General features: G+C 37.9%; 1 long non-coding RNA gene across 1 annotated transcript in view; it reads left to right on the forward strand.

Annotated features, from left to right (window-relative positions):
- The window catches only part of LOC137074160 (uncharacterized), a 120,069-nt gene that overhangs the window by 53,150 nt on the left and 48,916 nt on the right, over nt 1–18,003 (forward strand). The window lies entirely within an intron of this gene.

The following is an 18,003-nucleotide window of genomic DNA, read 5'->3' on the forward strand; positions in this document are numbered from 1 at the left end:
TAGACCACAGCTGTTTGTTTGTTAATTTTTGATATAATATACACACACATATTTAACATGTGCAAAACAACCAGTGCATTATCAATGATTCGCCCTGGAAATCCAGAACATGTAGATAATAAATCAAAAAAGTGATCTAGTACTCTGGCAAAACATTATACTACCAAATGAATGTGGACACCTGCTTGTTGAATATTTTATTCTAAAATAATTGTCATAAATACAGGGTTCCCATCTGCTACTATAAAAGCTACCTCGGATGGCTTTCCAATAGATGTTACATTTCTGCAGGGATTTGCTTCCGTTCAGCCAGAAGAGCTTTAGTTACTTCAGGTACTGATGTGGGGCAAAACGGCGCGGATTATATTTGATGGTCTGGTTCACTGGAGGTTGTCGAGTGGGGCAGAGGTCAAGTTCTTCCACACTTGTTCAACAAATCATCCCTATGGACCTTGTTTTAGCAAACTTAATATAATCTGCATTTACATAAAAAATATGTGTCTGAAAGAGAGTCCAAAAGAAGTCACTGATTTGAGAATCATGAATTGATTTGTAAATGAATTTTGGAAAAAGACCCATTTGAGAATGACCCATTCACAAGTCCAATGAACATTTAACCTAAAAACTGCAAAGGTTTGAATCTCTGGCAACAATTGGAAATTTAAGTTACAGTCCAGGCTACAAAAGCTAGTGGCTAAATGGTGTGCAAGGAAAACCATCCAAACACATCCGTTTCTGACCTGTCAGTTTCACCAAGGTGCCAAATCAATCCCCTCAATAATTCATCTGTAATCCGCTGTTGGTCTAACCGCACTCAGGACTAAAAGAGGTGACGGGTCTCATTCTGCTCAGTCTTATCTACGACACAAGAGATTAGGAGTCAAAACTGCATAATCAGACGATCGTACCTGACAAACCGACTGTGTATAAACATCCTTCTTAATGTAGGATTTATAAATAGTTTATACACCCTACATTAAGTATAGCCAATTTATGTTTGGAAACAATATGTTGCATTTATAATGTCGAACTTACAAACAGCTTAAATGTTTTTTTTCCATAATTTTTTTTTTTTTTTAGGAAGGAAGGTTCATCATATTTGGGGGTCCTTAGCATCATGAAGTTTAAAAAACCCTGTGTTGAAGCATTACGGGTTCCTTTCACTGTAACTAAAGGGCCAAGCACAACCCATGAAAAACAACCACACACCATAATCCCCCCTCAACCAAACTTTACAATTGGCACAATGCAGTCAGGCAAGTACTGTTCTCCTGGCAACTGCCAAACCCAGACTTGTCCATCGGATTACCAGCCTTAAAAGCATGATTCATCACTCCATAGAACATGTCTCCACTGCTCTAGAGTCTAGTGCCGACAAGCTTTACACCACTGCATCTAAACTTTGCATTGCTGACCCCGTTCTGAGATTTTACGTGGTCTACCATCATGACTGAGTTGCTGTTGTTCCGTTGACCGTAGAATATTTAGTAGTGAGGAAAGCTCATGAATGGACTTGAATGGTACCACACTTGAATTCACTGAGCTCCTCAGAGTGACCCATTCTTTCGCAAATGTTTGTAGAAGCAGTTTGCATGCCTAGGTGCTTGATTTTACACACTTTTGGCCATGGGAGTGATTCAAACACCTGCATTCAATGATTTGGAGGGGTGTCCAAATACTTCTGGCAATATAGTGTAAAACAGCATAGCCAGCTGTAATATAGTGAGCACCCAATGCTAATACAGTGCATTATGAAAACATCTATGGAGCGAGGACTGTGGGTAGTGCACTTAAAACTAAAGCAGATAGACAATTGAGGCAAACCCAGAGAGACTGAAGAGAGAGAATGCGCTCTCAACTAATATTTACAGGGTAATTAATGTTCCCCTCCTCTTGCCAAGGTACATCTGGCATAGAATGAAAGACAAAGACACAGTACTGTGGTTTCGCTGGCTGCCACTAGAAACTCTGCAACTACAACTCTTGGCTCATTGATCGTGAGGAAGGCCATTACTTTAATTAGATGGTGTGTCCTTGGCTAAAAACTTAAACACATAAAAGCTGTAAAAGTTCTGCAACTCTTACTCTTTCATGAAATTACCTGAAGATGGGTTTTTCACACTAGAGTCTGTACTAAAGCTGAGCCGAGTGGGATGAAATTCTATTGCTCTTCAGAGAAGGAGTGTGCTGTCTAGTGATTAATGGTCAGAGATGTTCTTGTGTTGTTGCAGAGGTTATAGTGGCTCATGAGGGGGAAAACTGATCATATGGCATTCCTTGTTCTTTTGGGCTATCAAAAATACTGTCTCACCAGTGTTGGACAATATTTAAAATTGGCTAATTTCTAATTCATGAACTTGAATTTGAATTGCCACGCTCCTCAGGATGCTGCATTACAGTGATAGGTTGATACATTTACTGTAATACTACAACAGAGGTATTATTTAGTCCACTAAAACATTATGCAAATAAAATCAATGCAATTTTGCAGATTTTGACCCAAAGTCTATGCAGACATAAATAATTACAACAACACAGCTGTTAAATGATTAAAACTATTGATTATATATATATATATATATATATATATATATATATATATATTTACATTTACATTTAATCATTTAGCAGACGCTTTTATCCAAAGCGACTTACAAAAAAGGGGAGAGTAATAGAAGCAATGGAACAGACAAGGCCAAAAACCTGTAAGAGCTGTAAGAAATCTCAATTAATTAGCACAATACACAATTTTTTTTTTAATTTATTTATTTATTTTTTTTTTTTTTAAAAGACAGACATCTACAACAAAAACTCACGTCCGCACAGTGCCGAACACTGGATTTTGATAGCTAAGATAGCTACAACCCATTAGGACTAAGGCTGTTGCCCCAGCTGTTGTCGTTAATGCAGATTCAGTGGCCCAATGGGTTGGTTTTGTATTCTAGCTAAACGCGCAGCAATAGCCATCTACAACAAAAACTCACGTACGCAATATACAGAACACTGGATTCTGATAGTTATGATTACTATGTAACATACCCGCCTGAAGGCGCAAATCCGGATGAGAGACGTAGATATGATCCCGGAGTGTACGCTTTTGGTCGTTGCTGTGGTGATCAGTAAGTGCTATTCTGTATTGGTCAAGTGCAAATGGAAAAGATGTGTCTTAAGATGTTTTTTAAGAATGGCTACAGACTCGGCAGCACGAATTGAGATCGGCAGGTCATTCCACCAGGTAGGAACGGTCCAGGAAAATGTCCGTGAGAGCGATTTCATGCCTCTTTGGGATGGAACCACGAGGCGCCGCTCGTTCGCAGAACGCAAGCTTCTGGAGGGTGTGTAAGTCTGAGCAAGTGAATTTAGGTATATTGGTGCCGAGCCAGAGGTTGTTTTGTAGGCGATAACTAGTGCCTTGAATTTGATGCGAGCAGCCATTGGCAACCAGTGCAGTTTGATGAAGAGAGGCGTAACATGCGCTCTCTTCGGCTCATTATACATACATACATACACAGATCAGACATAATATTATGACCACCTTCCTAATATTGTGTTGGTCCCCCTTTTGCTGCCAAAACAACCATGACCTGTCGAGGCATGGACTTGATTGTTGTGCTCCTCAAACCATTCCTGAACCATTTCTGCTTGACCAAAGCACATTGTCAACACCGGCTTGCCTTCTTTCCATAGTGCATCCTGGTGCCATATGTTTCCCTGGTTATTGACGCACACGCACCCGGCCATCCACGTGATGTAAAAGAATACTATATTCATCATAACAGACCACCTTCTTCAATTGCTTTGTGGTCCAGTTCTGATGCTCACATGTCCACTTTTGGCACTTCTGGCACTTCTGGGAGTGGACAGGGGTCAGCATGAACACCCTGACTGATCTGCGGCTATGCAGCCCCATACACAACTAACTGCAATTTGCGCTACAGTAGCTCATCTGTTTGAGAAGGACCATACGGGCCAGCCTTCACTCACCACGTGCATCAATGAGCCTTGGCCGGCCATGACCTTGTTGCCAATTTCACCACTGTTCCTTCCTTCGAGCACTTTGGATAGCTACTGACCACTGCAGACCGGGAACACCCCACAAGAGCTGCAGTTTGGAAGATGCTCTGACCCAGTCGTCTAGCCATCACAATTCGGCCCTTGTCAAACTTGCACATCAACTTCACATCAACACATCATTTTATATATATATATATATATATATATATATATATATATATATATATATATATATATATATATATATATATATATATATACATACATACATACATACATACATTCTTGCTGAATAAGTTAATTTCTTTCAAAAATCTTACCCTAAACAGTTATGTATATTAATACAACATTATAAAATAATTATAAAACTTTCAAATGAATGCAAAATTATTCATAGGTGTCCTGTGATTTATGATCACAATTCGTTCCTGAAAACTTGCTCATAAAATCCTTAATTACCATTAGATTGGAATTACAATTAAAGAAAAAAATAAAAAATAATATGCGCCTCTGCCCGCATGGGTTTTGCTTATTTGGTAAACATAAAAACAGCCCTTTGTCTCTTAACACATGGATTCAAACACTGCTTAATAAGGTAATTATCCGGCCCACTTGTAACTCTGTCTGCCTTCAAGTATCACTCATTATTAACATACAGCAATAACACACAATGAGTCATGTTTAATTTGACAAGAATGTTTGACCGCTGCTTGAAACAGCATGAAACAATAGAAAAAAATAAGACTGTTATTATTTTAAATGTTATATGCCTTAGAGTAGACATCCTGTTTATAATCTGACAGGATCAAATGTAATGGAAAATGTATATTGCAAAATACTTATTGTAATATAGAATTTATAATTGTACCAGAAAGATGTTCATCAATTTAGTGGACAAAACAACAAATTCAATTTCTTTATATAGGTATATAAAATCAAAAAATATAAACATTACAAAACCCACAACAAAAAGACTACACCTTTAACAGATATTAACATGAAAATGGAAAATTTAAATATCAAATCTAATTCAAATATTAGCTATAATAGCATCTGTGTGATACTAAAATAAAAGTTATCATAAAAAAACAACAACAACTTAGATTAATACTTTAATACTTAAGTATCAAAAAATACTTTTAACCCCCCTCTCTCCCCCGGTTTACTTAAATAACTTCAATCGGCTCACTTGCCACCTTTGATGGTCTTACCATCTAACACTGAAGCCATTTCCACATCCTTTATCTATAGCCATCAATATAATACACATCTATGAAACGGTTCTTACAATATAAGCCACAAATGTATTGCCCAACTGCCTCTATAGATCGTGTTTGCCCAAGCATTCAAGCCCTGTAGCCATGAGATTACGGCTGCATTATTACAAGAGAATTTCTAGGGAGGGATTCGCTATTCATTCTTGATATTTACCACCAAGGGGTTGTGTGTATTTTGTGACACATCTAAGTCTTCTACCACAGATATTGGAGCATCAGAAAGCTGTCCACAGTGCTGGAGTGGACAGAGAGCAGAAACTAAAGCCAAGGCATTAGGCCGCCAGGCCCAGAGGAGCCGTCATTTACCAGCATTACTGATCACTTCCAGGGTTTCCATTAGCCCATCTGGCAGAAGATCAGCTAGCTGATCCAGCTCAGTGAATTTAGAGGTTGGATCATGAAGGTAGATCCAGTGGTGAATGAACTTCTAGTGACCACATGCTAAAGGCCAAGCTATGAAAGGCTTATCAAAGTATTGAGCTGCAGCTTTTGGTTTTCCATCATGATTGAATTTCCATCATGGAAATTCATCATGATTGGATTATTCTTGTGATGGAAAAGTTGAGTTTTCAGTATTATTATGTTCAATGTGTTGCACATTCAACAGTGTTGCACGATCCTTCACACACAATTCTAATATAATGATTTGCTGCTCAAGAAACATTATTATATAAATATTGCAAGCAGTTAAATGGCTCATGAAATGAAATTTTTCCTTGAGCTTTTGACATGAGATGTCATCATACTATAAGTATATCCTATACATTTCAGAACTGAAAACTTCCATGTTAGTCCAAAAAACAGCCTTTATTGTTATCAAGCCCAGATAACAACTCATTGTGGAATGTCCCTATAGATCAGCAAAAGACCGCCTCTGCAGAAGATCAGTGCCTACTTTATCACTGCTACTTTGACCCCGCCCACTTGTGTGTTAGTGAGATGATGAGGAGAGAAGAACAATACAGGGTCACTGAACTAAAAATAAGTTTACCTTCCAAGGTCCTTTCAAGGGGAACAAATAATCTGTTATTTAAACGGATTACATCATAAGTCGTTCAAAGAACGCTTCCTTTGCAATCCCTGGAGCTGTTAATCAAACAGTGCGAGTTTATCAGTGACTGAGTTCTGAACTTATGCCAAAACTCCCATTAAAATAACCAACTCTCTTATTTACATTGTGTTTGCATTGTTAGTTATGATGAAAGAATTTGTTAGTGTGCAGAAATCGAGTGGCAATGCTGAGATCACTGCATTCACGCAGTTAACATATCTGTGATCAGCTACAATTATCATCACTGCAACCATTCATGTCACAATCTAAATATAATTCTAGAATCGACACTTTTAAATTCTTGATGTGGGTCTGGCTTGTCGACCCGTGTGTGTAACAATCGCTCCAGCGGCCATGCTCTGCTCCACAACACTCAGTCCTGCTCTGCCTCATACTACAGTAACGATAATAACCGCATCCAAGAACATGATTTCTGCCCGGTCCTATTTTCCACCGGCTGTGAAGTGAAGACCACATGTCCCAAGATACTGCGCTCAAACATGGCGTCATCAAACTATGCCTTTGTTTTGAATAGGCGCCCTCTAGTGGATGGAAAGTTGCATAGTGCACCTTTAACACGAGAGGCTGCTTCACTGAAAGCACACGCGCTGACACATCTGATGTAGGCTTGGGCGGTAATAAGGTAAAATGGTATACCGCGGGATCTAAAAATAGCAGCGGTATCAGTTTCAATACCTTCAAACCGTCAAAAAAAAATATTAAAAAAATATTAATTATTAAATATTTAATAAGTTGAACTAATTAAACTATTTACATATTAAATACTATTTATTTATTTAAAGCCTAAATATATGCGTTATTGTGACAGCGGATGAGAAAGAGAGAGAGGGGAAAAGACGGCGAGTCGGGCACTGAGTTATTCGGTCTCGAAAAAGAACAACTTCTGCAGTTTGGAAGTATTTTGGGTTTTGACCGAACGAGAAGGGAGAGGCGGTAAATATAGACGAGGCAATTTGCAAATTGTGCAACAAAAAGATGACCGCAAGAGATGGAAATACCTTGAACCTAAGGGCGCATATCCGAAAACCACCATCCACTCACTGCTGCGTGGATGAAAAACCGAGCGCACCCATATGCTGTAATATTGCCGAAGCCTTTTGTCACACAGCTGGCAATGTAAGCAATAAGCATGAACTCCACAAGAATCAAGTGGACATGGGACTCACAAAACAAATGTCAATTGTCTGACAATTGTCTCATAACGGTAAGCATAAAACGTGCAGAGAGTTCCTCAGGGGCAGGGGCTCAAATGTAAAAAAAAAAATATATATATATATATATATATACACATATACTTTGCATCACATAAATAAATTATATTTAAAAGTAGGCTATGTTAAAATAGAAAACCTTTTTTTCGGTATTTTTTATCATATAAATGCAGACTTGACTCGCATAAGGAACTTACTTAAAAATGTGAATGCAAATTTGAACAAATGGAATAACATTAATGGGCTTATTTTTTTATGCATTAATTCGTTTATTTAGGCCTATTTATTCATTCATTCGTTTAGGCCTATTCATGAATTATTTTGTTTATTTAGGCCAGTTAACTCATTCATTCGTTAAAAGAACGAATGAATAAGCCTAAATAAACATCGTTTTTTTTTTTGCTGCAAAAAAACAAAAAACAAAACAAGCCGATGCAGGTCCCGCGGCATCGGCACCGTAGAGGACCGAGTCGGAGCTCAAATGACAATTCACTGTTTGGAGCCACAAGCACAACGGTTTTCAGCCCCGCAGGCAAAGTTGTCGGTCCACAACGTGCCCTGTTAAAGCCGGACAAAGTTGGTTTTTCTAGCGAAAAATCTTGACTAGATTTGATGCCACTTGCCATTCGTTTCTTTTTTCTTTTCTTTTTCTCTTTTTCATTTATTGTTATTTATTTAATTAATTAATTCGTTAATCAATTGATTCAGGTAGCCTATTTTATTTGGTTTTCGTTAAAAACAATATTGTTAAGAAGACTGGAAAGAATTTATTTTTATTTAGGCCTATTACTTTGCAATCATTTTTATAATATAGATCTTTATGTTAATTCAACTCTGGTTGACTGTTGTGGGTCTATTTACACTTTTTTTTTATAAGCTGCTCTTTAAAGTTGTTCCAGGCAGTGTGATTTGATTTAATTCATTTGTGCGCGCTAAACCTGTTCTGGATGTTTATGTTAATTTAATTATGTTTGACTGTTGTATTGCACTTTTTTAAAACTGTTATTTGTTGCTAATACCAGTTGTTAATATTGTTGTGCATGTTATTTTGTTATTGTTTCAGTATTAGTGTTTGGTATTCAGTTTCTGAACGGTTTAGGCACAAGCCAACAGTTTGTTGACGCTGTCTGAGCCTTACATCATAATGTTTTAATTATTCACGGTAATACCGTATACCGAGGTAAAATAGGGAGGAGGTTTGACGGTATCAAAATTTGGATACCGCCCAAGCCTAATCTGATGCACATCTACGTTTAAAACACCGAAAGGGAAACGGTCTGAATTTAGAAAATTTCAGTATATGTTGTTAAATCATTATAATGCTTTAGCCTGCAAAGAACAGCTGTATGTATGTACTTTGTCTCCGAGGCTGACAGGACGCTAACATTAGCTGTAACAGTTACCTCAAGCAGTTCAAACGATGTAACAAGGGATTTGAGAAACCAGACTGCATGACCATGCATCCGACAGAAATATAAACAAATCAGAAATGCATTCGATTTCAGTACATATTTTGTTATTTTGATTAGAAAACCGTCAAGAGCTCTAAAAAAGCTAACTGTTTGGATTTATATGAAATGAAAACACTTAATACAATAATATTACATTTTGTAATATTAAGTATGGTCGATAAATGCTGTAGAAGTATTATTCATTGTTCGTTTTATCTGTTAAACTTTTTATGCACTACGAACTAACATGAATGATTAAGGTACAATTGTATTGTACAAATCAGTACTGTTTTTTTTTTTTTTTTTTTTGCTTTTTATTGTGATAAAGTTCAGCACTGTTTTACATAAGCCCCTTTCACACTGCACGTGGGACCCGCAATATTCCCGGGAACATTGCCGGGTCGCATTCTGTGTGAAAGCAACCACGTCCCGGAATTGATTACCGAATTGAACCCGGGTCGGGGACCTATAACATTGCGGTATTCAACCCGGGACGAGCGCTGTGTAAACAAAAGCCAAATTAATGCCACAACGTGTACGTAGTTATCGTGTGACTCCTAGAGCTTTTTTTTTTAATAATACAACCCTGCAGTGCCAGAAGAGCTAGTCGGTGTTTTAAACGCAGAGAGTGTTCGTATACAAAAGAAACTAAAATTAAACAAGCAGAAATGTGTGCAAACTGGACACAAGTCGAGACCACTGAGCTCCTTACTATCCGCGCTAAAGCTGAGATCGCTCGCCATTATACGTCACATCCGGATGTCACGTGTCAACTCGATCTGTGACCGTTACAGGTTGTGTGTGAAAGAGCACACATTACGGTATTTCGCTGGCAGTGAGAATGGACCACATCTAGCGGCCCGGGAACAAATGCCGGGTCGCATTATTCGTGTATTTGCCGGGATCGCAGTGGGAAAGGGGTTGTAGTGTTATGCTTCATCCAGTATCTATTTTAAAAACTATTAGTCGATTAATCAGTTATCGGCAAGTGTGGTCCAACCTAGTTATCGGTATTGGTCAATCGGTTTAAAAATAAATAAATAAATAAATAAAATAAAAAATTAAAATAAATAAATAAATAAAACACCTTAGCAACACATCCGCAATGCCCTGGGAACCATCTACAACACTATCAATTGTGTTCCACTGACAAAATGTTAATGAGGAAAAACATTTGTTCCTAAAATTAAAATAAATAAATAAATGAATGTGATGTGTCAAGCACATGTGCAGGATAAGCTAAAATGTTAAATCAAATCCTTATCCTCATGAATTGCAGAGCAGTCTGGTTGTCATATATCGCATGGATAACAGGCGCTGTAAGAGATGGGATGAGTCAGCATGGAGAAAATGAAAGCAATACTTTGAAGTTTTCATCTTGCCATCAGATGGACTAGTTACCTGATTTGACACTGTCTAGTTTGACTCGACTGCACAGAGAGATGTTTTGATGAAATCGAATTTACAAAATTGAAATCGAAGATAACTAATCTAGCTTTGCGATAATATTTAGACTGTAAAGGTTTTTATTAATTCAGAGAAAATGTTAGTGATATTTTATTAATGACAAATCCTTCAATAATGTTTAAAAAAATCATCCCAGGATGCACTCCCAGTGCACTACAAACACGCCTAGCTAAAATGATTAACACTGGTTATCTATTTCTTTTAGGGGACTTTCTGTGCATTACATAGAAACAGAAAATTGCATGTCAAATGTTGCATGCTATAAGGTGAAATTGACCTTACAATTTTTTTGTACATTGCAGGGTTCAAACTAACCAGGCAACAGGAGACTTTAATGGACACTTCAATCCCCAGTAACTATCATTTTCTTTTCTTAATCTTCTTAATATGAAAACCTAACTTGTCATACATGAACAATTACGTGCAAACAAGAGTTTATGCTATCTTCTACTTTTGTTTTGTCAATAAGGCTGTGTGACTGCTCTTTTCAGACAGTCTCTGCACAGCCCTGCAACTGCTGGACCAAAGCTATCAGACTTGCACTCTAATTCCCGGTTTTCGGCCAGTAGTCTGTCAAGCTCTGCCAACCACAAATTTGCCTGGCAAAGACATTCGAACAAATGTTTTGAGATAAAGCTGATCCTTTCACCATGTGACTGAGCATGCTAACAATGCTAACAACACCACCACAGAAGACGCAGCCTATAACTCGCCAATAAAGTTGTATAGAACACATTATTTATAAGCAATCATTAGCTGCAAAAGTTGATGCTCAAACAAACAAGTTCTCTCTAGCTTGGAAAAGATTATGACAGCACTTCAAGAGAGTGATTGTTCAGGGCTGTGTCTGACGTATCTGGCAGGATGTGTTTTGGTAACGTCGGGCAGGTGTCCCATTGTAGCGGGGAGATTATTGCGATGGTGAGGTAATCCTCTCATTTGGACCGCAGGGAACGCAGCTGTAGGAGTTTCAGAGCACCTCAGAAAACTCATGAAAATCAGGGTGTTTTTTCCTAAAGTGGAAGAAACCCTAACCCCCCTTCACAGACTGTTGAAGCATATTGACTTTATATCAAAAGAGACAGCTTTTGCACTCAACATAGGCCTTCTTTTTTTATTATCTTTACAGAATCTTCTCTTATACGTGTGGATTTTATCAAACCTCTGAGGATTATCAAGTCTGGTAATTATCCGTGTCAACCATTATTGCAGCGTTATATTTATTGACAAGGATTCCAAGATCTGTGGTACTGTGCAACACTGCAGTATGTATAACTACTTTACTTATACAGAGTACTTTACCTATTTCTTTCAGCATATTTCAATTAATAAAAAATATATGAAAGTATAAAACCATACACCGATCCGGCATAACATTATGACAGGTGAAGTGAATAAAACTGCTCATCTCCATCAGAGGACCTGTAAGTGGGTGGTATATATTAGGTAGCACGCGAACATTTTGTCTTCAAAGTCGATGTGTTAGAAGCATGTAAGAGTTTGGCAAGAGTTTGACAAGGGCCAAATTGTGATGGCTAGATGACTGGGTTAGAGCATCTCCAAAAATGCATCTCTTGTCGGGTGTTCCCGGTCTGCAGTGGTCAGTATCTATCAAAAGTGGTCCAAGGAAGGAACAGTGGTGAACTGGCGCAAGGGTCATGATGCACGCGGGGAGCGAAGGCTGGGCCATGTGGTCCAATTAATCAGATGAGCTACTGTAGCTACTTGTGGGCATGTGTGTGTCAGAACTGGACCAAGGAGCAATAGAAGAAGGTTGTCTGGTCTGATGAATAGCATTTTCTTTTACATCACCTGGATGGCCGGGTGCGTGTGCGTCACTTACCTAGGAAAAACTTTTCACCAGGATACACTATGAGAAGAATGCAAGCCTGTGGAGACAGTGTGTTGCTTTGGGTAAAGCAACATTGGCCACAATTATTGTAACCTCCTTTTGCAAAGATAACAACACTGAGTGATCTTCTATAAGGCCGGATGAGTTTGGAGAACACCTCACAAGAGATTCGAGATTATTCCTTCATTTAGAAGATCTTTCCAGATCCTTCAGATTCCCAGCTCCATGTTGGTGCTTCTTCTCTTCAGTTCAGCCACTCATTTTCTACAGGGCTTAGTTCATGGGACATGGGTCTTTTGTGCTTTTTTGATTTTGTGATCAGTAATACATATTTGTGTTGTACATATTATGTTTTCGATCACTGTCCTGATGAAATATTGACCTATATAAGATTTCTAGCAGAGTTTGAGCAGAGCTTTCTAGCAGAGCTTTTGATTTTCTATCTGTTGGTATTTGCTAGAATCCATGATACCATGTATCTGAACAAAATGTTCAGGGCCTCCAGCAAAATAAATAGGCCCACAACATAAAAGATCCAGCAGTATATTTAACCGTGGGCATAAAGTACGTTTTATCCCTGTTTGCACTAAACCCATCAGGTGGGTCTGCTGCCAAAAAGCTCGGTGTTTTTTTTTTTTTTTCATCGGACTATGGAACCAGGTCCCTTTTGAAGTACCTATCATGTCTGACAACTGAATATGCCGAAGTTTGTTTTTGGATGAGCGAGGAGGATTTTTCTTGAAACCCATCCAACCAACTTGATGGTGGTGGTGATGTAAGTGCTGTCTATATATATATATATATATATATATATATATATATATATATATATATATAGTACAAAAAGAGGTTTTTTTTAAACTATAATAGGGTCTCTAATCTCTTTAGGGTCTGTAAGAAAGTCATTGAAGAACATTAAGCGACATTACATGAAGACGTATTATACATCTAAGTATTATAATAAGGCAAAGCTGACCTCGATCTCTCTTTTTTGCATCATCACACTTTATGAAGGAATCTCAGTGTTTGCACATTCATTCTATGCTAATTAAAATAATGCTGGCCACATTTGAGGACATTTTTTAATCAAGCTGTCTGTGAACCACATGATCCCAATTCTGTGTGGTTTCTCAAATCCAGCATGGCTCACATAGCACTCAGGTAATTGTTAGCATGCTTATGCATAAATTCAACGTCATGAATATTTGAACGTATGCAAATTGCTCCAAGAGAAAGAATCTTGCAATTAGGATTAACACGTGACCCCCGGCTGATCCATAAAGCTTTGTCGATTACCTCACTGCATTACCAGTTGTTATTCCTCACAATTGCTAAAGGCTATTAGGTTATATCAGCAGTTATCTATCCAATACAATTACAGCTGTAATAGGAAAGAATAAACTCAGAGAGGTCACACAGCCTGGATGCTAATTAATTGTCTAGTAGCCCTTTTGAGGGCTTTTTTTATGTGCACAGTGCCACACTAAAAATATCCATATAGCTTCATACAAAGCTTGTTCCCAGACCAAATGCATTCCTTTCCATTTGAGTTATGGCACTCATTTAGAAAGGTGCACTGAGGTATGATCTAAAACTGAGGAGGTCTTCACCCGTAGCAGAGAGAGGAGAGCTTTTATTCAATGCTGTAACAGCCCAGTCCTGCTGAGTGATTCAGCATCCCGAATGAGAATTGATTATCGGCTCTATCTTAGCAAGAAATCTATTCTTGATATTGGCTGACAGTTCAATATGTCTGCAATGGGTGTCTAAAGGTAAAGGAAAGGATATACTCTTTATAATGGAATCCAGCCAGAGGGGACTTTCAAACAGTGTTTTTTTCTAATTTCTTTCTTCATTGCAGTGTGGAAGTGATCAGCAGGCTTGTATGCTATCACAGCACTATATGAGAAGAGAAAAGAATGAGACAATAAGTACATTTCTGACAGACAATGTCTGAAGCACTATAAATTAAGGCATGCAACAGCTTTGTGTGAGGAACAGTCCTTAACACACACACACACACACACACACACAAATTGTAATCTATTCAAAATTGACTATTGTAATCATAATGAATGCAAAATATATGTATCAGAATACATGATTTCTACAAGGTCGAACCTGCATTATGCACACAGATTAGTCATCAACTTCTTCATCTATTAAATCCAAATCCTTAACATAAATTCAGACAGGTCCACTTGAGTCAAAAACACAACAGGCAATCTTTTAGTTCACTTTTTATTGCGTATTTTGCATACATTTACTTTTGGCGGAATGGCTCTGTTCTAAATTCCCATCCTTTTCATGAGCTCAATGAAAAGCCAAGACAGGGAACAGCAGCTTCTGGGGACAACCTCCCAAATTTCCAAACTTGGACGGCATCTTAAATCCCCTATTTACAACAGAACACGCATAAATGACACAATTTACACTGAATAAGTTAAACACAGTTAAGGAGGAGCTGGGGAGGAGGTGGGTTGCAAAGCAGCATGCAGTGGAAGCAGCAAGCAGACAAACTGAACTAAAGCTACACTTAAGTACGACGCCCTGTTTGAGAGTTGCCAATTGAGTTCATGGGAATTGGATCAGCTGATATGGGCGGGGTTGGAATTTTTCCAATCCGCTGAGAGCCAAGCTTGACTACGTGGCCTGCCTGAACTAACGCAGATGCTTGATTATGTTTTAAAATACATACACTTTTAATAGAATAGTTGATTTTGGACTGATATATTTAAGCAAGCACAACACTTAATAGAAGATGTGAGTGTTTAGTGCACTTCATCAAATGTTGTGGGCACAAATGGTGGGCTACTCCTTCCATTTAGGTGTTTTTTAACTGCTGGCAGGACACCAGAGTAGCAGACGGCTGATCTCTCAGAGAGACACATCCATTACGCCGCTGCGGCCACTTTACATTTGTAATTAACTCGACCAGAGGAGGTCACTGTGTGTCATTCTACTAAATATTTCATGAGTTTCATAAATTGGAGTTATTCATCACTGCTGGAAAACAGCTTCAACATCCCTGCATATCATTACACATGGAATGAGTCCCATGACCGACACCATTCAACCCAAAAAGAATTATTACAAGTCAATAATAATTTGACTTATCTACACACACAGACTTGTGAAATATGAGTACAGGTGAAATTATCAAGGTGAGTTAATAGATCCACATAGTAAAATTGTCTGTAGCAATTTAGGTCAAGGTGAGAAGTGCCGCATTTGTGGTCACATTGTGAGGAAAATAATGAAGGTGCTTAAAGTAATTCATCAAGAGAAATAGGAGTTTTAACGAAGACTGAAATAGATGAATTTGGGGTGGGGGATGGGGTGGTGGTGGGCTAGTTAGTGGGAGCAGCAATGTGAAATGCCTTATGGGTACACAGTCAGTCAGTCAAGTCAGCAGCCATTTTCGTGAATGACGAATAAAGAAAGTGTCCAAATAAAATGTTTGATTTTCTTGACAAACTTTACCCTGGTTTAACTTTAGTAAAATGAACTGTTGCAACTATGGTGTTTTATGTTGTATTACGAGTTGCATTGTAAAATAATTTTGTATAAAGATTTTTTAAAACAGCATAACTGACAAGTACATAACAGGAAAGTTTCAAAAATACTTTGATGTACACTATCCCTTGCTTTTCTAAAATAAAATAAAAAAATACATAAAACATACATGAATAAGTATGTATGCATGAATGTATAGAGTAGAATTGAATAGAATATAATGTGCTATTATTATGCTACACAATATGTTTTCAATGCTGAATTCAATGCATACTAATATGGCTGATTAACAATAAAACATGACTATATTATATTATATTAAACATTTTATATTATATTATATTAAAGGTGTCATGAACTGGCTTGTTTATTTTTTTATACTGTTGTCTGAGGTCAACTAATGGTTTTTGTGTGGTTTTTACATTCAAAAACATCATAACTAATAAGTAATAGGCTATTTTCTATACTGGCTTTAATGGCTGTACCGTACTAAAGACTTAGATGTAAATGCCCACGGCTTGGATTGGATAAGATTTGCATATTGAATGAGCTTCAGCTCCCCTGTCAGTTCACGTGAGGGAGGGATTGTTTTGAAAGCGGCAAACGGAATTATTCTCTCGATCACAGGGCTCGTAAACGTCTTAATCAAACAAACACAATGATTCAATTCTCATCCACCCGCGATTGATTGGACTATTATTTTTGTATTACATGGCCCGCCCAACAGTGTATGTGAGCGGAGTGGAGCGGCAAGAATTTTCGCTCCGCGCTCAAAGCATTTCATAATCACTCTGCTCCAGCTCCGCTCCGGGTTTATCACTTTCCGCTCCTCGCTCCCTCCCCGCTCCCTCCTCACTTAAACCTCGCTCCGTGTTCGCTCCATGGAAAAATGGTGCCTTATTAACGCTCCACTGTACATTTTCATTATTTTCTTTGTTTTAAATATCACAAACCTCTGTGCAGATTCAAAGATGCATTCAGTGTAAAATAAATACACAATACTAGGTGGAAAACATCAACGTTCTTTATTGGAACAGTAATATTAAGCTAATAAATAATAGTAAGCTAGTAAATTAGGCTATCAGTTGCTCACTTTTGAACAAATTTTAAATAAAACAAAATGCTGGATGAGGCTAAATTAGCCTACATCAATGAGCAAACGAAAAACATTAATTAAAAAATAATAAATCACCAAACTAAAATAAGTTAAATTTCCAACAGAAAAAAAAAAAAAAAAAAAATATATATATATATATATATATATATATATATATATATATATATATATATATATATATATATATAAATAATAGGCTATTGTCTACTTAGGCATTAACATTCAGAACTGTAATTAGCCTATCTGAACAGCAAAAATGTTAGTTGGTTGGTTGAATTTGTAATCATCAAAACTATATATCCAATGCTGCGTTCACTTTCAGAAAAACAAGCTTTTGTAGAGTGGCAGGTGTCAAGCACATGCGATTCGTGCTGGACATCAGGCCAGCAATAGAAAACACCCTTTCTGCGCTGGCTGAGCCGCTGGGGATGCTAAATATTCGTCTTGCCATTTGTGAAAGTTGGGGCAGAATAATGGAGTTGTCCTTCCAGAAGCTAAGGATGTCAACATCGGGGTTCACTCTTGGCATTGCGAGGTATCGTTCGACTTCTCCTTTTACGTCTAGTGCTGCAGATGAATGTAATACATAGCTGATAGGCTATGTATTACCAACCTTTAGATTTTCTTTCCAAATGTGAGTGGAACACCTTATCATGTTTCCTTGACACGTGCCTTTTTAGATTCCACAAGGAACCTTTTGTAGTTTTAATCACCTCCCCACACTGGCATTCTCTTTTGTCGTCTTTACCTTTTAAGATACATTTGTATTTTTGTTCACCTTCTTTAAGGTAGTATTTCAGAAAATCCGTCTTTCTGTCAGTGGCGTTTAACCGTGCTTAAAAACATGTGAATTTGTTCACGCTATAATGCATTTGCATTATGGGCGTTAACATGAGTTGTGCTCGTGATGGAGCGGTAGTGGAGCGCTCACGGAGCGCGTGAAAACTGTGACGCTCCGACTTTTAAAAAAAACGCTCCTAGCTCCAGGCAAAATCACGCCGCTCCACTCCTCGCTCCACTCCCACT

This window comes from Pseudorasbora parva, chromosome 4, assembly GCF_024679245.1.
Source record: "Pseudorasbora parva isolate DD20220531a chromosome 4, ASM2467924v1, whole genome shotgun sequence".
Taxonomy (NCBI): domain Eukaryota; kingdom Metazoa; phylum Chordata; class Actinopteri; order Cypriniformes; family Gobionidae; genus Pseudorasbora; species Pseudorasbora parva.